General features: G+C 35.8%; 1 protein-coding gene and 2 non-coding genes across 3 annotated transcripts in view; 2 read left to right on the top strand and 1 right to left on the bottom strand.

Moving 5' to 3' along the window:
• The window catches only part of LOC118267067 (ecdysone receptor), a 261,409-nt gene extending 259,120 nt beyond the window's left edge, over positions 1–2,289 (bottom strand). The window contains exon 1 of the mRNA XM_035580825.2: positions 1,937–2,289. The gene's annotated coding sequence lies outside the window, so the exon portion shown is untranslated. The remainder of the gene's footprint in view (positions 1–1,936) is intronic.
• Positions 2,290–8,767: 6,478 nt separating this feature from the next.
• Positions 8,768–8,840, top strand: Trnar-ccu (transfer RNA arginine (anticodon CCU)). Its single transcript has one exon. It is a non-coding gene; the product is annotated as a tRNA-Arg (tRNA).
• Positions 8,841–13,398: 4,558 nt separating this feature from the next.
• On the top strand, positions 13,399–13,471 carry Trnar-ccu (transfer RNA arginine (anticodon CCU)). The gene has a single exon. It is a non-coding gene; the product is annotated as a tRNA-Arg (tRNA).
• The last annotated feature ends 2,327 nt before the right edge of the window (positions 13,472–15,798 follow it).

Below are 15,798 nucleotides of genomic sequence, written 5' to 3'. Positions count from 1 at the left end.
GTATTTAAAAAAATGTATAACGCATTTAACGTCGATGCTTTTATATTTAAAAAAATTATCTTTGTTATGTATAAAAAAACTTTAGGAAACACCTTTCACGTCATAAAACAACAAAACCCATTTTTGCTTAAATATCAACATGCGTACTTACAATTATCAAAATGGCACATCACAAAATTTGCAAAGTAATTTTCGACCTAATTGACATTTTTATTGAAAGGAAGTTGTTATCGAAAGTGGTGCAGCATTTTTATGGTCGACTTTACAATTGCATCGTGAACTTGGCCCATTTTCTCACGACACTGAGGGCAGGGCACAAAAGAATGATCGTTGTGCATAAAAGACACGAATTTTATTGGTGCACAAAAGTTTGCAGTTTGCAGAATGCACCGTGCGGGTAATGCGTTTTTGACATTTATTTATTCAAGGGGGAGGGAGTGAGACGTTTTGTAGGACAACTTTTTTAAGAATATGGATAGTATAGAGGTACTATGATTTGTTTGGAATTTTAATAATACTTTGCTAGAGATTAGACCAGGTGAAATGGTAGGTAAATAGAGGTGTGTTAGAATTTCGCGAATTACGTTACGAGGTCTATAATAGGCAGTATAATATACAAATTGAAAAATAGACGATAAGTTGGTGTACCCACACATTAATACGTTCCATGCTATTACTATGTTTTCACGAAATATAGTAGGCATTGATGTTTTTCCCCTATTTATTTCAACTTTTATTATAAAGCAATATAGATATGTACCAGACTAGATTTTTTTTTAATAAACTGTTAATGTTATTGAATAAACTTAAGCCTATGTTAGTAGCACCTGAGTGAGTCACTTCTCAGCGGTGGATCTTACTCGCAGCCTGCAGCCTCTGGATCAATGAGGCAGTCTTCTGTATTTGTCAACAAGACAAGTTGTTTGTTTGTCAACAGTTTTAATTAATTTAAAAGTTAACAAAATGAAATTATTGAAATGCCATGTGAATTTGTGTATTTTGATAAAACCAGAGAAATAAGTTTTGAAAAAGTTATGTATAATTATACAGTGGTAACAAAGGTCTTACTTTAATTAATTCATATTTATAATCAGTAAAATGGACTTTACTTTCAAATCAGTCGACGCCCTGAACTAGTCTTCAAATACCCACACAGTTCCACAAACTATTTTAAAGTAATTGGATTTGACATAGCTTCTCTAATAAATGTAAATACCACAGCACCGTAAGTAAATAACGCTCGTGCGTGACATTCCGAGTTAAGTAATTAACTAAGAAATAAATATGTCTTAATGATGATAATGAATAAAACATAGAGACGGATTAAACATTTTATTATGCAACCAGTCATTTACCTTCACGATACTTCATGATTGTTGAATTACTAAACTCGAGAAATTGAAAATACCTTTTATAGTTTGCGAATCGAATCCAACTTGAATCATTCGCCATACACCTACTAGTGCTAATAGCATAGTGCAACAACCAGACGTGGAATCTATGCACGCCGCCTATAGGCATGCGGTAAGGTAGCCAGTTATTCGCCAAGTTTTCGTAACCCGACCTATTACTTACTATAGAATAAGTTGCAACATGTTTCAATACTATATCAGCCGCTCGCAGGTTTTAAACTGCAACCATATGCCGCCTATGTTTATACTGGTGCATTTGGCTCAACATAAACATTCTAACAATCAGCAGCCTCAGTTACACAAACGTCTAAAGATATGCACGTACGATGTTGCTGAAAGAGCGCGGTAAAAATCAGAGTTTATTTTAGAGAGTGTCCTCATTCCTGAGCGCGCTGCCCAGCGAAAGTAACCACTCACATACGCTCACATTACCTAGATAATACTTTCCAGACACCCCGCTTCAAGTCTTAGCACATAAACAAGCACAGGCTTACAATAACATCACTCGGTGCGTTCACACTTACCGTTTGTGAGCTTCGCGTCGCCAGCCCGTTTACAGCACCATCAGGAAATAAGTGTTTATAATGTAATAATAAACAATAACAGCGGAGCCGAACGGGGGGATCGCCTTATTGACGTAATCGTAACGACGTTTTAGGTTAAGTATTTGATGAGCGCGCGCGATGGGCTGCGGCCAGCGACGCGGACGGTCGCGTCACGGCATGCGTTATTGAACAGGATTTGGATAAATTTGGAGGGTTTGTTTTGAGGAAGAAAGAAATATTTAGATGGTGTAAATGCAGTATTGTCGCGGGGCACGGAGCGTGCGCACTCGAGTCCGGGCGGGTACTGGCGGCGTCCGACAGGCGGCGCTGTGCTCGCCGCGTATTGATAAAAGCGCAAAGGGCGCGCGACGGCCGGGCCTGGGCCGGGAGGATGCGATCGCGACACTGTACCGATGCCGGTGTAGCGGCGACCGCTTTCAGCGCGACCAACCTTGAACCCGCCACATCAAATATTAGATAATGTGGGATTAGATAAAATTATGCCGTAAGCACACGCGAACTGTGCGGAATGTCTGCGTCGCGTCGCGTCTCTGTTTACATTACAGTGCGTTCGCGTCTGACTGCACGGACATGTCGAGTACTGCGTTTGTTCTGCACAACACTGAGTATGGCCGATGGAGATTAATGAACTTGGCATTTGTATATTATTGGCTATTCACGGAGCACAAAATGAAACACACGACATCGACTTGCATCTAACTTGCGGCCGTTTTCGGATTTACTTATGCAGATAGGGCTTTATTTAGTGCTTAAGTTACGAGGCTAGTTTGTTATATAGATAGTTGACTATGTTTAAGCTTACACAGTATGTAGTATGATAATTTTGTACATTTTCGCAAGGATTTAGTGGGACTCGCTTGTTTATATTTATATACCAGTAGATCGTGAGACGTCAATGACTTGCCATTTGAATATTCATACGCATAGGTACAATATAATCTTCCATGGAGGACGTGACAAGAATTAATTATGATACCAACTGAATAAAACATCGCAAGATAAATTTTGTTAATTTTTTAATCTCTACTTGTTATGTACTTACTTAATTATGAGGCAATTTGCCTTTTATGAGATTTTGGACAAAAGTTTATTCAGTATATTATGCATTTATAAATGAGTTTTCAGTTGTTGCTATTTACTTGCTACTTAAAACTCCCTTGTTCTTGTTGTTTACATAAATTACTTTCTTTCATAAGACACACGACTTGGTTGGTGAAATGGCGGGAAGCGGATAACCTCCAAAGGAAAAACGCGCCATTTTCTACAAAAAGAAAAGACTGTTTTGTCTGACATTGTTATGGTATAGCATCAGGCTGCATTTCCACCAGAGATGTGCTATGCTACGTTACTGTGGATGCGTTTGGCTTCCACGAATCATATTCATTGGTACACATAGTAAGCTATGTCTAGTAAGCACTCTGGTGGAAACGGGTTCAACTACGATATGTTTTTATATGAAAAGATGCATGCTATCGATGCGAGCTATGGATGCATTTCCCTACTATCGATACATCGCATACTCGAGTTGCTCATCTTCCTACAGCTAGCTACATAGCTTAGTGGAAACGTTCACATATTTAGTTTCGTAGCTTAGCTATTACATCATTGCAGCACACCTACATAGCACATCACTGGTGGAAAAGCACCCTTAAACTATTATACAGTCACCCACACTTTATAATTGGTACACAATATTACTTTGCCTATCTACAAAACCAATTGATATTACAAACAAAATTTGCAAAATAAACTCATAAACAGTCGCTTTCCAACGTCTCTATTATCTTAACTAAATGCTTTAAATCACTAATAAATCGAGGCACTTGTTGCCACTTGCCACTACTTGGTACTTATGGGCAATCCGTGCTGGTAGTGCCACGTGACCAGAATCGTAAAAGAGTTAGAACACATCATTCGTTCCTCGTCAAAATATATATAGTTAGCTAGCTTTGCGCCTGCGGCTTCGTTCACGCCTTTAAGGATTTGGGTCAGATTTCCATAAAGTAACATTTTTTGTTAGCCACAAATAGTCCACACTCTCATTTAGCATTCTATCTTGAAAATTGCAATTGCTCTAAAATGAAAATTGCGGCTGCCTTGCAATGGCAAGGCATCCAGTTGCCTAGCCACCGCACAAACCGTCGTAGCACTCAAAGTTTGGATGTGATTGAGTAAGAAACAAATACACAAACTTCATAACATAATTTATTATTATGTAGTAAGATTACTTAATAATATTATCAAGCAAATAATACCTATCGAGAATATCTAAGTACGATTTCAACGAGCACTCCGTAAAGTCTACCAGAATTTATATTAGAAATCGATAAGGGCTTAAATCCCGTACACTTAAGTAACGTAATACCGACACGAATACTCTCGTTTCTACAAAACAAATATCTAAAGACGAATCTTTCGAGGAAATGGTAAATTACGAAAACGTGAATTACCCCCAAATCGTAAGTGTCGTCTATCACTAAGCTACTATTTTTGATAAAAATATGGATACATTTATACATTTTTCACCAGACTTTCGAAAGTAGTCTTGTCCAGCAACTGTCATATCTCCTTTAAAGGACCAAAATACTATTGAAGCATGGAAAAACGAAACGTCTGAAAGAAGAATTTGAAAACCAACGTGAAACAACGTTTGCGTTGTGTGGTAAATGAGGTTACTAGAGGCCTCTGAAGTCAGATAAAAATTGTACATACTTTTTCTATGTAGTTTTTGTATATTAAATCCATTAATTGCTAAATTCCATCCAAATCCACCCAGCAGTTTTTGCGTAGAAAGAGCAAAAAATATCTTCACTTTCCACGTGTATATTAGTAGGTACTAGGACAACATACATGAGTAGTACTTTATATTAAGTGCGTTCACCAACGTTGCCAGTACCAAAGTACTCCGAAAATACTTACGGAAGCATTCTATTTACCTAATACCACATTTGCCGCACAATATCACTTTGCATACTCATCCACTTCAACACGTCCAAAATAGCATTAAAATTATCATTCTCCTCCTATTTTGTTGTTGCTTAGTTCTTATAGTACTTCAGTTATTATATGTTCAAGTAGAGTTTTATGTTAGTAGAATTCAATACCACACACAGAAAAAGTGTGGAATGAGCTGTCGTCGGCGGTATTTCCAAACCTGTCGGTTTATCGACCTTCTAACCTTCAAGAAAAGAGCATATTCCTTTTTAAAAGGCCGGCAAAGCACCTGTGTTTTCTCTGGTGTTGCGGGTGTCGGACCATCAGGTGACCCATCAGTTCATATACACTCTATAATAAATATAAAAATGCTCTTCTCCTCTTCCTGACATGGATATCATACGTGCCTCTGAAGAACTACATATTTGTCGAAGACCGGACAGCAGCGCCATTTGACCAATCTGAACCTTTTAAAATGCAATCTGCATCAGGATCTGCTAAGCGTGAAGATTTAAAAAAAAATGTTTTCATGGGATTACTAATTACAAATTAAGAACGGAAATCACATAAATTCAGAGAAAACAAAGAGGATAACTTCTTAAAATGAAGCTGTTCTATCTTAAAAGATTTACGGGGGCGTTATCAAAGCTATTGACTTCAGTACACACACGAGGCAAGGGTTAAGTCACACGATACCGTGTTAACAAAACTCATTAAAATTATAACACGATCGAAGTAATCCTTTACTTTTACGACACTTAATCTCTACAACATTGAACTTGAGTTGACAAACAACCTTATTCCGTGAACTTGACACTCAAAAATCGAGGAAATACTCTACTAGTTTCAAGTAACATCAGGACTCATACTCATGAGCAACTAACTTTAATAATTCACGTGACGTAAGTCGTGTGTATATTACAATTGGACAAGTGTGTCTCACTACAGTTGCCAATATTATACAAAAACCGTCAAAAACTCAAAGAAATTCGTGTAAATAAAGAAACGTATCTATCTATAAAAGCGATAGTGTAAAACCATTACCATTTGTTACACGTGTAGACGGCCGGTATATCCGTTGATACATATCTACGTCGCAGCGCATGGTAAAACGTTGAGCGCTGTGCGCTGTGCGCTGTGGTGCGGACCGAGACGCACCGACCTTGAGATGTTGCACTTCTACACCCCCCTCCCTATCTTACCCCACCCCACCTTCCTTCACCCCCCTCCCCTCCTCAAAACCCCCTCTCCCCATTTAGCACCACGCTCACAGCGCTTAGGACTTACGATTGCCCTAACTTACGCTTAGCCCGCTATATTTACAAGTTTTGTAATGGACATCCAAGAACAGTGCTGGCTTGTGTCTGGGCGCTTTTTAAATTCAAGACGTTGCTTCTATATTTTATATAGCTTTTGCAACACTTTTTTTATACGGTATATTTTTAAAAAACTTAATCAGAAGGAGTAACGATGGGAGGTACCTACTCGTACAGCGTAATTGGTTAATAAGGTTTCATCATAAATATAATTTAAGCGTATTAATTTATAATATTAAGTATGCTGAATCATTGTAATTCCAATCCTTAATTATCTTCTTAAGGTCGGAGTCAATAATCGTGTTCAATAATTTGGGTGCAGTCCGCACAATACCTTTTAGTACGGAGCGGATATTATTCATATTCGAACCGAACCCGACGGTGATTTAACAAGATTATCAAGTGGACATTCGGCACGTTGCACTTACCTACGCGAATATATCAAATTGATGAGGGTTTAAACTCAGGGTCGCTTTTAGGTTTGCCAGTCCGTAGGTACCTACGTGGCACAACACGATCATTTTTGAAACATTAGCTTATAATGATTAATTATTATGAAAATGATGGCCTACAGGATCAACGAGAACCCCTAATTTATCGCCTGTAAGATTGAAATTCTTTTTCCTTTTTTATTTTCACCGTTATAAGCAGGAGTGCTATGATTCGTGAGGACTTTAAATAAATTATGGCATGTACGCCGAGTTAAGATGCTTACGGTTTAGAAAGGTCTTGAATTTTGTTTTCCAACGTTTTGAAGTGTTAATGCGGATTATGCTAAGTATTCTTAAACTAATACCTGTTTTCTTGCGTATCGAGATTAAGCTTAGCATATTTTTCACGAAGAAATAATGGGAAAGTGGGAATTTTTAATACCATCACTTTTCATATTAACTGTTGGGAAAGTAATGAAAATTCGATAAATAGATATCAATAAATAAAATGGTGAGGAACTAATTATATTTTATTCGTTGAAACATCAAATTATATCGTGGATGTAAAATGTTGAAAGAAATGAAGACATAAACAACTAATTTGCACTAAAGCAGACGTGATTGCAAAATTACGTAACCTAAAAATATTTCAAGACAATTTATCCTGCACAGCTATCGTTCAATCTTCAACTAAAATTTAAATTCTCGTAATAAAAATATGAAGTCTTATTCGTCGGTACCTACCGTAGCGGTCGAGTGGAATGGCAGACAATTTGTCAGTCTGGCGGACTGACCGATGTATAGTGCTCCAATACTGGCCGCAGTTTTAGACTTATATTTTATTTTTGGATAAATTCTGACGACTAATGGTCGGGTCTCGTGTTTACCAGCTCCGAAACCCGCAGCTCTTTGAAAATTATACCCTACCATGATAAACACAACACATCATAAATATGCCTAAGTTCAAACCGAAATATTTTTTGGCATGTTTCGTCAGAAACTTAATAAGAGAGCCCAGGTGGGTGGGTGCTTCTATTAAACTCGGTCGTGCGTTACACATAAAATATATGGAATATAAAATGAATTTTATGTAAGTACCATATAAGGTAAGTTATAAAGTCGCAAAACATATTTTATTCAAGACATGTCATTCATACCGAGCTCCATAACAAAGTGAACCCACCGCTCGTCAGCTTCATTATATTCACCTTTTTCAATAAGATTGCCAACTATAATTTACTATCATTAATTTGGCATAAAATGATATTTAAAGGTGTCGACATCCATCGGAAACAATATTTTATAGCCATAATGATGGAGTTGGAGAGAAATATGGAAATAGTCCAAGGCAAACGATTTTGCGAGAGCGTCAAATTTTCGTTGAGCTGTGGCACCCTCTGTGGGGAAAGACGCATTAAAGTAAATATATGGTGATCGAAGGGTCATGTTATGTTGGTGGGATGGTGTATGCAAGAATATGCAACGAGTACATCGTTGCTAATGACTGTTGATTGATATTTATGAGTTTGGATACGGCGCACGTATCGTATGACAACGAGCCATCTCCACGCTTCAATCACCCGAGAATGACTTAACTACGGTTAACTATGTAGTAGAAGCATGTCTATGAGCTACTAGCGAGAATTATGCTCTTCAACTTAATTGCCAATTTTAACTTTGACTTTGAAGTTTTTACTTTATTAAAACTTGCAACTGAAAAACTTTAGTTTGTTAATTAGATGCGTCAGAATTAAGATTTAGGAATATTTCTCCTATTTTCTACTTCTATGTAATATTTCTTCAAATTTTAATAATAATGAATGAAAGTATTAATAATAATACAACTATCGATACATTAATAAAAAAAAATGCATAATACATTTTAAATCACATAATGTCCGCTTAATTTTCACCAGTTAAATGTCCACAGGAACATAATTATTATTATCTCAAAATAATCAAGGACAAACTAAATAAAATAAACTATTTCAAAATCAAAAGTTTATACATAACAAGTCATTTGCTTTTTTTAATTTAAAAAAAGCAAGCTTTTTTTTCTAGCCGTAGAGGGATACGTAGTGGCGCAAATATTCACACCTCTAACCACCGCCCCTGTGGCCTAATGGATAAGGCATCGGCCTCCTAAGCCGGGGATTGTGGGTTCGAGTCCCACCAGGGGTACACTTCAAATATGTTTTTTGTGTTAATCTGAGACTTGTATTCGTAAAAGATTTTTGTTTTATTAATGTATCGATAAATTTTATTTTATGTTTGTTTATAGTTTCAATATTATATTGTAAGTAAATTCTTGATAAAATGAAATGTAGATTTTATTAAGATATAACATTAAAAAATATATAAGTAATTAATACTTCTTAAAACACAACACAACTGTATGTTATCTTTAAAGGAGGCGGGTAGAGGCGTTTTACTACTTTTGACAAAAAGCTATTTTTCGAGATATTAAACCTTCTTTGAACATGAATCATAAGATCGGTAAGGTCCACTTTAAGCTCAACTAGCCCCTTCAGAATATATAGACTCGTATTATAATATCCGCACTTTAATTAAATATCGCAATAAGTACATAACTGATTAACATCAGGACTATAAAACTTCTACATCCAGTTATTAATTTATATTCTATTTCTTAGTAATAAGGACTATGATTATAACGCCGATAAATCTAAATATCACCCCAGGTGTACTGACACATCAAGCTATGCAGAACCAGTATAAACTGACCGTCGAATATGTGGAAAGGTCATAGAAAGCAAGACCATGATAAATTGGTTTTTAGTTTAGCTTGATGTTAAACTGTGCACTACTCTGGTTTATAGTTAAATATGCAAATGTCTGCAACACGTTTAGACAGGCTGAAAATTAATCCTAGACTGTTATCGATTTACTCACGTTTTAACTGTTTGACAAGGAACTCAAGTAGTCTCACTCGGCGACAGCGACGCGCGTTGTTTGTCGCGGAATGCTACTCATGAATATGAGCCCCTAGCATGGCTTGAAAGTCGTCGAGTTCCTCGTCAAATTATATAGAGAGCCAGTTATAAAGAAAAAAATAGCAATTACTCTGTGCTGTTAGTCAGGATTTATTTAAAGGAAAACTAAATAAACCTTTTAAAAACCCGAGAATGTCCTAAAAATAACGGAAAGTGATAGATACCAGCTTCGGTAGAACCCCATGCAAGCTAATTTCATCTAAATTTTAAGCCTAGCGGGTTGCCGGGTTCCGGCTCGACAAGCAAGAGTAGGAACGGGGTGGTTTATAGTCAGTAAGAGTCTGACATTCCCTCTCGTCTCGCCCAAGGCACAGAGAAATGTGAATAAATCGTTACCAGATATTTACAAGGAAACCTAAATTGACAGAGTTCGTATGTATCTAGCTGGTGTACACATTATGTATTTAATAAAAATACTTAAAAGCTTGCTACGTATTAACTCAGTCTTTACAGTTTCCAATTACTTACAGTATATTTACTCCAGTGTCGTTCCGTTTAATGACGCCTTACACAGGATCGCGGCAAATTGTTTGCTCTTAAAAATTTCTTGGTCCATTATTTTTGGACTTAAAACTGATTGAGTAGGCAACTAATTCGTTCTTGATTACCTACGCTACGAAGGCTTCATCCAGACCTTTCTTGATTGATTAAGTGGTTTAATGGCAAACATTAAGTAAAGAACTAGAGAAAAGATTTAGAAAAAAATAGTTTTCTTGCTTATTATTTGCAATATAAGATCTTTTTTGATGACGGGGGGAAACCATCAAAAGGCGCCTAGCTTTTTGGGGTTAAAAGACTAGGGAGTGTAGGATTTTTACCTCATTAAAACCACCCCGGTGACCACCTTCTGCACCTGCAAGGGGCTCCGGGTCCTCTAATAGACCTGCTCCGGAATATAAGACCTATTGTATATTTTGTTAGTTATAGGCCTGCTCGTACACAGGCAACGGCACCCATGGATACCTTCAATAAAACAAAAGAAGTGCGATGTCGCGCGCCCTTTTAAAAAGAAATTCGCCATCGCTAGTTAACACTGCTTTGAAAATTTTAAGGAAAGATGAAGAGTTAGCGATATATAACAAAATATTACATACATCAGTAATGATAAAACTAATTAGAAGTGTGTTAACAACATCTTTGAACTTATCCAATCCAGGAAAATGAAAGCCTTATGTTTCGATATATTTTCGATGATTTAATAAAACATAGTTATTCAAAACCTGAGAACACGTAGATATAATACGATTACATACAGGAAATAATCAGAAAATATTTATTTCCCATATGTATTTACCGCTGTGAGAATAGACAAAGAAAAAAGTATTATTTATTTCTATACTGAATCATGAAAGTTTTTCTGACAGTCTGAAAACGTGTTTACATCTCTATATCATTACATAGCAACACTTAAGAAAATCAATAAATTCTATAGGTACAAAGTGTAGCACAAAGCCTAAATATATCATATTTTTTCATTACACTGTGTAAATGTAGTTCTAAATCTTAGTAGGAAGATCTAGTTTGGTACTAGTATCGTCATGTTTTCTATCCCCGAAGGGGTAGGTAGAGGTTCACATTACAGCACGTATTGCCACTGTACAATGCACACCCACTTTTGGTGCTCACAATACCATTTGTGTTTTTAGTTCCATGTAATAGGCGGTCAACCTATTGCCATGTACTCAGTAAAATTCTAGACTCCGTGCTACTACAGAGAAATTTTCGAAAAGCCGAAAAAAAGCAAGCTATATACATACTTTAGATATACTATACTCTTTGCCCAGCCCGGGAATCGAACCTATTCTAGTTTAGTTTTAGTTTAAGAATTCTAATTTAGTTTTAAATGACAATAAAGGTACTGTTTAAAATTACAAAAATTATTTCATCTAACAAAAACTAACTAGTTATGTATTACATAAAATCACAACCAGACCACGGCTACCCAACCCGGCCTATATAGGTATAATACAAAATGTTACATCGGAGACTGACAAAGGAAATTCCAGCCCAAAATTAGATCTAGGCCATAATTTGTAATCAATCAGGCTTAAACGCTTACAGGCTTATGAAACTGGGCTGTAATCAAAATTAATTTCATAACTCTGAGACTGTCAATCGTTATCGGCACCGACGCCTCTTTGTGTTACAAACTTTAGGGTCATTTTCCACAAGAGATATGCTATATAGCTATGCTACAAAGATGTAATAGTTAAGCCGTGAAACTATGTAATACTAAGCTATGTAACTGTGCGAGGAAGATGCGCAGCTCAAGTATGCGATGTATTGGTAGTAGGGTAAGACATCCATAACGCGCATCTTTCCATATAAAAAACATAGCCTAGCTGAGTCCGTTTCCTCCAGAATTAAGCTATGTGTATGAATATGTTTTATGAAAGCCGAACGCATCTATAGCAACGTAGCATAACACATCTCTGGTGGAAAGTGTTCGTTTCGACTTGTCTGTATAACGCTTGTTTGAAAACGCGTTATGACAGTTAAAATTTTGATCCTGAACACGAATTCTGTATGAAAAATATTTTACTTCGCTAAAATATATACACAATTTCATTTCAAAACTACGAATTGACGGTTGCTATAAAACGAATTTTAGGATCCACACAAAATGTTTCTATTTAATTTGAATGTGGCATAAAAGCATTTTCCGACCTACAACCGACTTTAAACCCAAAACAAAAGAGAGTAAAACTGAAAATGCAAACACCCCTAGTCTAGAAAAAAAAAAGATTGAAAAACTGCCTATCATCGGTTGACCTGAATACTGTCTCTTTGATTTAGGGATGCACCCGACGCGAGCACTCTTCATCAAGAACACTCGAGTATCGCTTGCATCTGCCGTGCCAACCCTGATGACGTCAGCGGCGATAAACCTCGACAACTTCATAGCTTTTTGTGTTCTTGTAGTAAGGAATATTGATTTTTATGTGTTGGGACTTTTTCTATGTAAGTATTTTAAAATGGTTTAGGGTAATTAAGGTCCAGTCTTGCTTGGCTTGGATAAAATTAATAGTATTAATTGAATAAAATATTTAAATGAATGTGTATCATTAACGGGTAACATGTTGGTTGTGGATTTGTTCATACGTGAACATTGTTACGCTAACTCTAAGCCAAATCGAATATACTTTATTTTAAAATAGGAATAATCATCCAATGACTTCTCCTGCCTTGGGCGAGGCGAGAGGGGATGTCAGACTCTAAATGACTAAAAACCAACCCGTTCCTACTCCTGCCCTTTGAGCCGGAGCCCCGGTACACACGCTAGATAATCCGCAGTTCTAAAAATTATACTAACCAGTAAGTACAAATCACTTATTTCACTCAAGCCAGTTGTCAAACCTTCATGGAAGTAAGCCGTAGCAGCCGGCCAAGAATTTCAACGAGTTTTCCATATTTTATATTAATCTTGATTTGAACGCTTATTAACATTCTACAAATATATTTTTAATAACTAATAATTTAGAACTTTTTTAAAATCAGTAGCTAATAACCAATATCATTACTGAAACTAACTGACAAATGAGAAAGATTCGTGTAAACGAAACAAAAACTCTCATATTATAGATACGTGTTTATTTTCAGTATTAAAGAAACGAAATTACCGTTGTATTTTATGAAAAAAAATATCATCACAAAAATAATAATATACACAAACACACCCTTTCATTTCTTACTAAGCGTACTGAAATTCAGACCGCTTCAGCGTAGCCCTTGTGGCCTAATGGATAAGGCATCGGCCTCCTAAGCCGGGGATTGTGGGTTCGAGTCCCACCAGGGGTACAATTCTCTTTTTACAATAGGTTACAACATTGTTGTTTGACTGAAAAAAATTCAGCTTCATTTACACACTAGAAACTAAGATATACTTAATAACTCTTTGAAATGTATTTTTTTTTTCTCATTTTAAATATTTTTAATTTCTATATATAAAAATCTATTGCTGTTCGTTAGTCTCGCTAAAACTCGAGATCGGTTGGACCTTTTTGATTAATTTTGGTCTTGAATCAGCCGTGCAAGTCCAGGGAAGGTTTAAAAGGTGGGAACAATATGTTTGAGGCGGTATGAAGTTTGACGGGACAGCTCGCGGTCTCGGTTTTGTTGTCGACGGATTAACTCTTTGTGTGATCCATAAATTGTTATTCCGGGTCTGGGTGTCATGCCTATGTGAACTTTTATGTTTGTAGAGAAAATCCTAGTATGGGGCAATGTTTTAAAAATATAATACTGTGGTGGGGATCAAAACTGAAACCTAATGTTGACTGTTACTCTTTAAACTACACATCATTAGCATGCATGTAATAAAAATAAATAAATTTAAAAAATTAAAAAACCCGACTGCATAAAAAACACTTTAAATAAAAACTGAAAAGTAAAAAACAAGCTTAGTCTAAAAGTGTAGATAGCAATGCTATTACCACAAAATTAAATAATTTCATAATCAATACACAAAAAATAATAATCTTATGCGAAACATAATTGAGTGCAACAGTCGGGACCCATATTGAATGATTTTAGTCTAGTTTATTTAATGGGTCCCGACTGTTACACTCAATTATGTTTCGCATAAGATTATTATTTTTTGTGTATTGATTATGAAATTATTTAATTTTGTGGTAATAGCATTGCTATCTACACTTTTAGACTAAACTTGTTTTTTACTTTTCAGTTTTTATTTAAAGTGTTTTTTATGCAGTCGGGTTTTTTAATTTTTTAAATTTATTTATTTTTATTTAACACTTTTTAGTTAGTTATAATACGGCTATGTGTTTCTCAAGATTTCACCCGCGACACGAAACGACAGTTCAGAAACCGCTAGTCAATCGCGTCGCGTAGTACCTATACGAATATTTAGTTTGGATAATAAAGAACCTAATTGCACATAGTATTTTTTTTCTATATGTCAGTGATATACCATTTTGGAATCCTCATGATGAGCTCTTTAATTTGATACCCATATTGTAGCAAATAAAAAATTTTTTTTTTTTTTTACTTCTATCTAGGGCGCCTCACGGCCGCCATGTTGGTTTTTGTTTTACGTCACATATCTAAGAACACTTGGGTAATTAAGACGAATCCAACGATGCCCTGATTGTCGAAATCCAACAAGCCGTTTCGAAGAAATGAGGTAATAAAGAATATTAGGCTCATACATACAAGATACGCGCGAAAAACATAACCCTTCCTTGGCAGTCGGGTAAAAAAAGGAACAATAAAACATTTGTAAACAACGTATTTAAAATGAATCTCTCAAAAATATTTTCAAAAAGGATAATAAATTAATCCACTTTGTTTAAACAACAAAAGCAGCCATGAATCAGACTAATTCATTTCATATCGTTTAATATCTGAACGTACGATCATTCATTTGACGTTTATATGTTTCTGTATATGTATGTATAACTCTACATTAACTAAAATCCCTTTCAGGTTTACGCACACTATCAAAATTACAGGTACATACATATTATACAGTATGAGTCTTTATAATGTGCACATTTTTAAATGAAATAAAGGTCAGACTGATAGTTTTAATGAAGAAAAAATAGAAATTTAATATCAACACCATTCTATAAAATATGCCTCGTTTTTCATAGTTTTCTATTTATTGTTAATTTTTAATATTAAAAAACAAAAATGTGCCCTAAAATGTTTTTATTAATTTTAATTAGAATTTATTCCTAGCTTTTCCATTTTTATTTGTTTTTCTTCTACAAAATTAAGTATAGACTTCTTCTCTATACGTGCACATTAAAAACACTCATGCTGTATAAACACTCATACATTATTATCTATATAAATGTATTAATGTTTCTGCCTAAAGTTTATTGGCCGCGTGTATGTACACGGTGCAGGTATTGGTGCGTGCGTGTGCGTGTTTACGCGTGTGCGCGTATCGTCTGCGACCTTGAGAAGGGTCGCCTGAAATTCTGACTGAAATACGTGCGATGCGGCCCGTGTTCGGGAATAGGGATGGGTATGGAGTAGGGGAGATGGGCAGGGGTCGATATTCAAATTTTAATCACTGAACAATACGTACTTACGACGTATTTTAATTCTTTTTTAAATTTTATTTCTCTATTTCGCTTTTCAGCTGTTAGGCACGTGAT

The sequence above is a fragment of the Spodoptera frugiperda genome, chromosome 23 (assembly GCF_023101765.2).
Source record: "Spodoptera frugiperda isolate SF20-4 chromosome 23, AGI-APGP_CSIRO_Sfru_2.0, whole genome shotgun sequence".
Taxonomy (NCBI): Eukaryota; Metazoa; Arthropoda; class Insecta; order Lepidoptera; family Noctuidae; genus Spodoptera; species Spodoptera frugiperda.
Note: the sequence above shows the minus strand (reverse complement) of the source record. Positions and strands in the feature narration are given on the sequence as shown.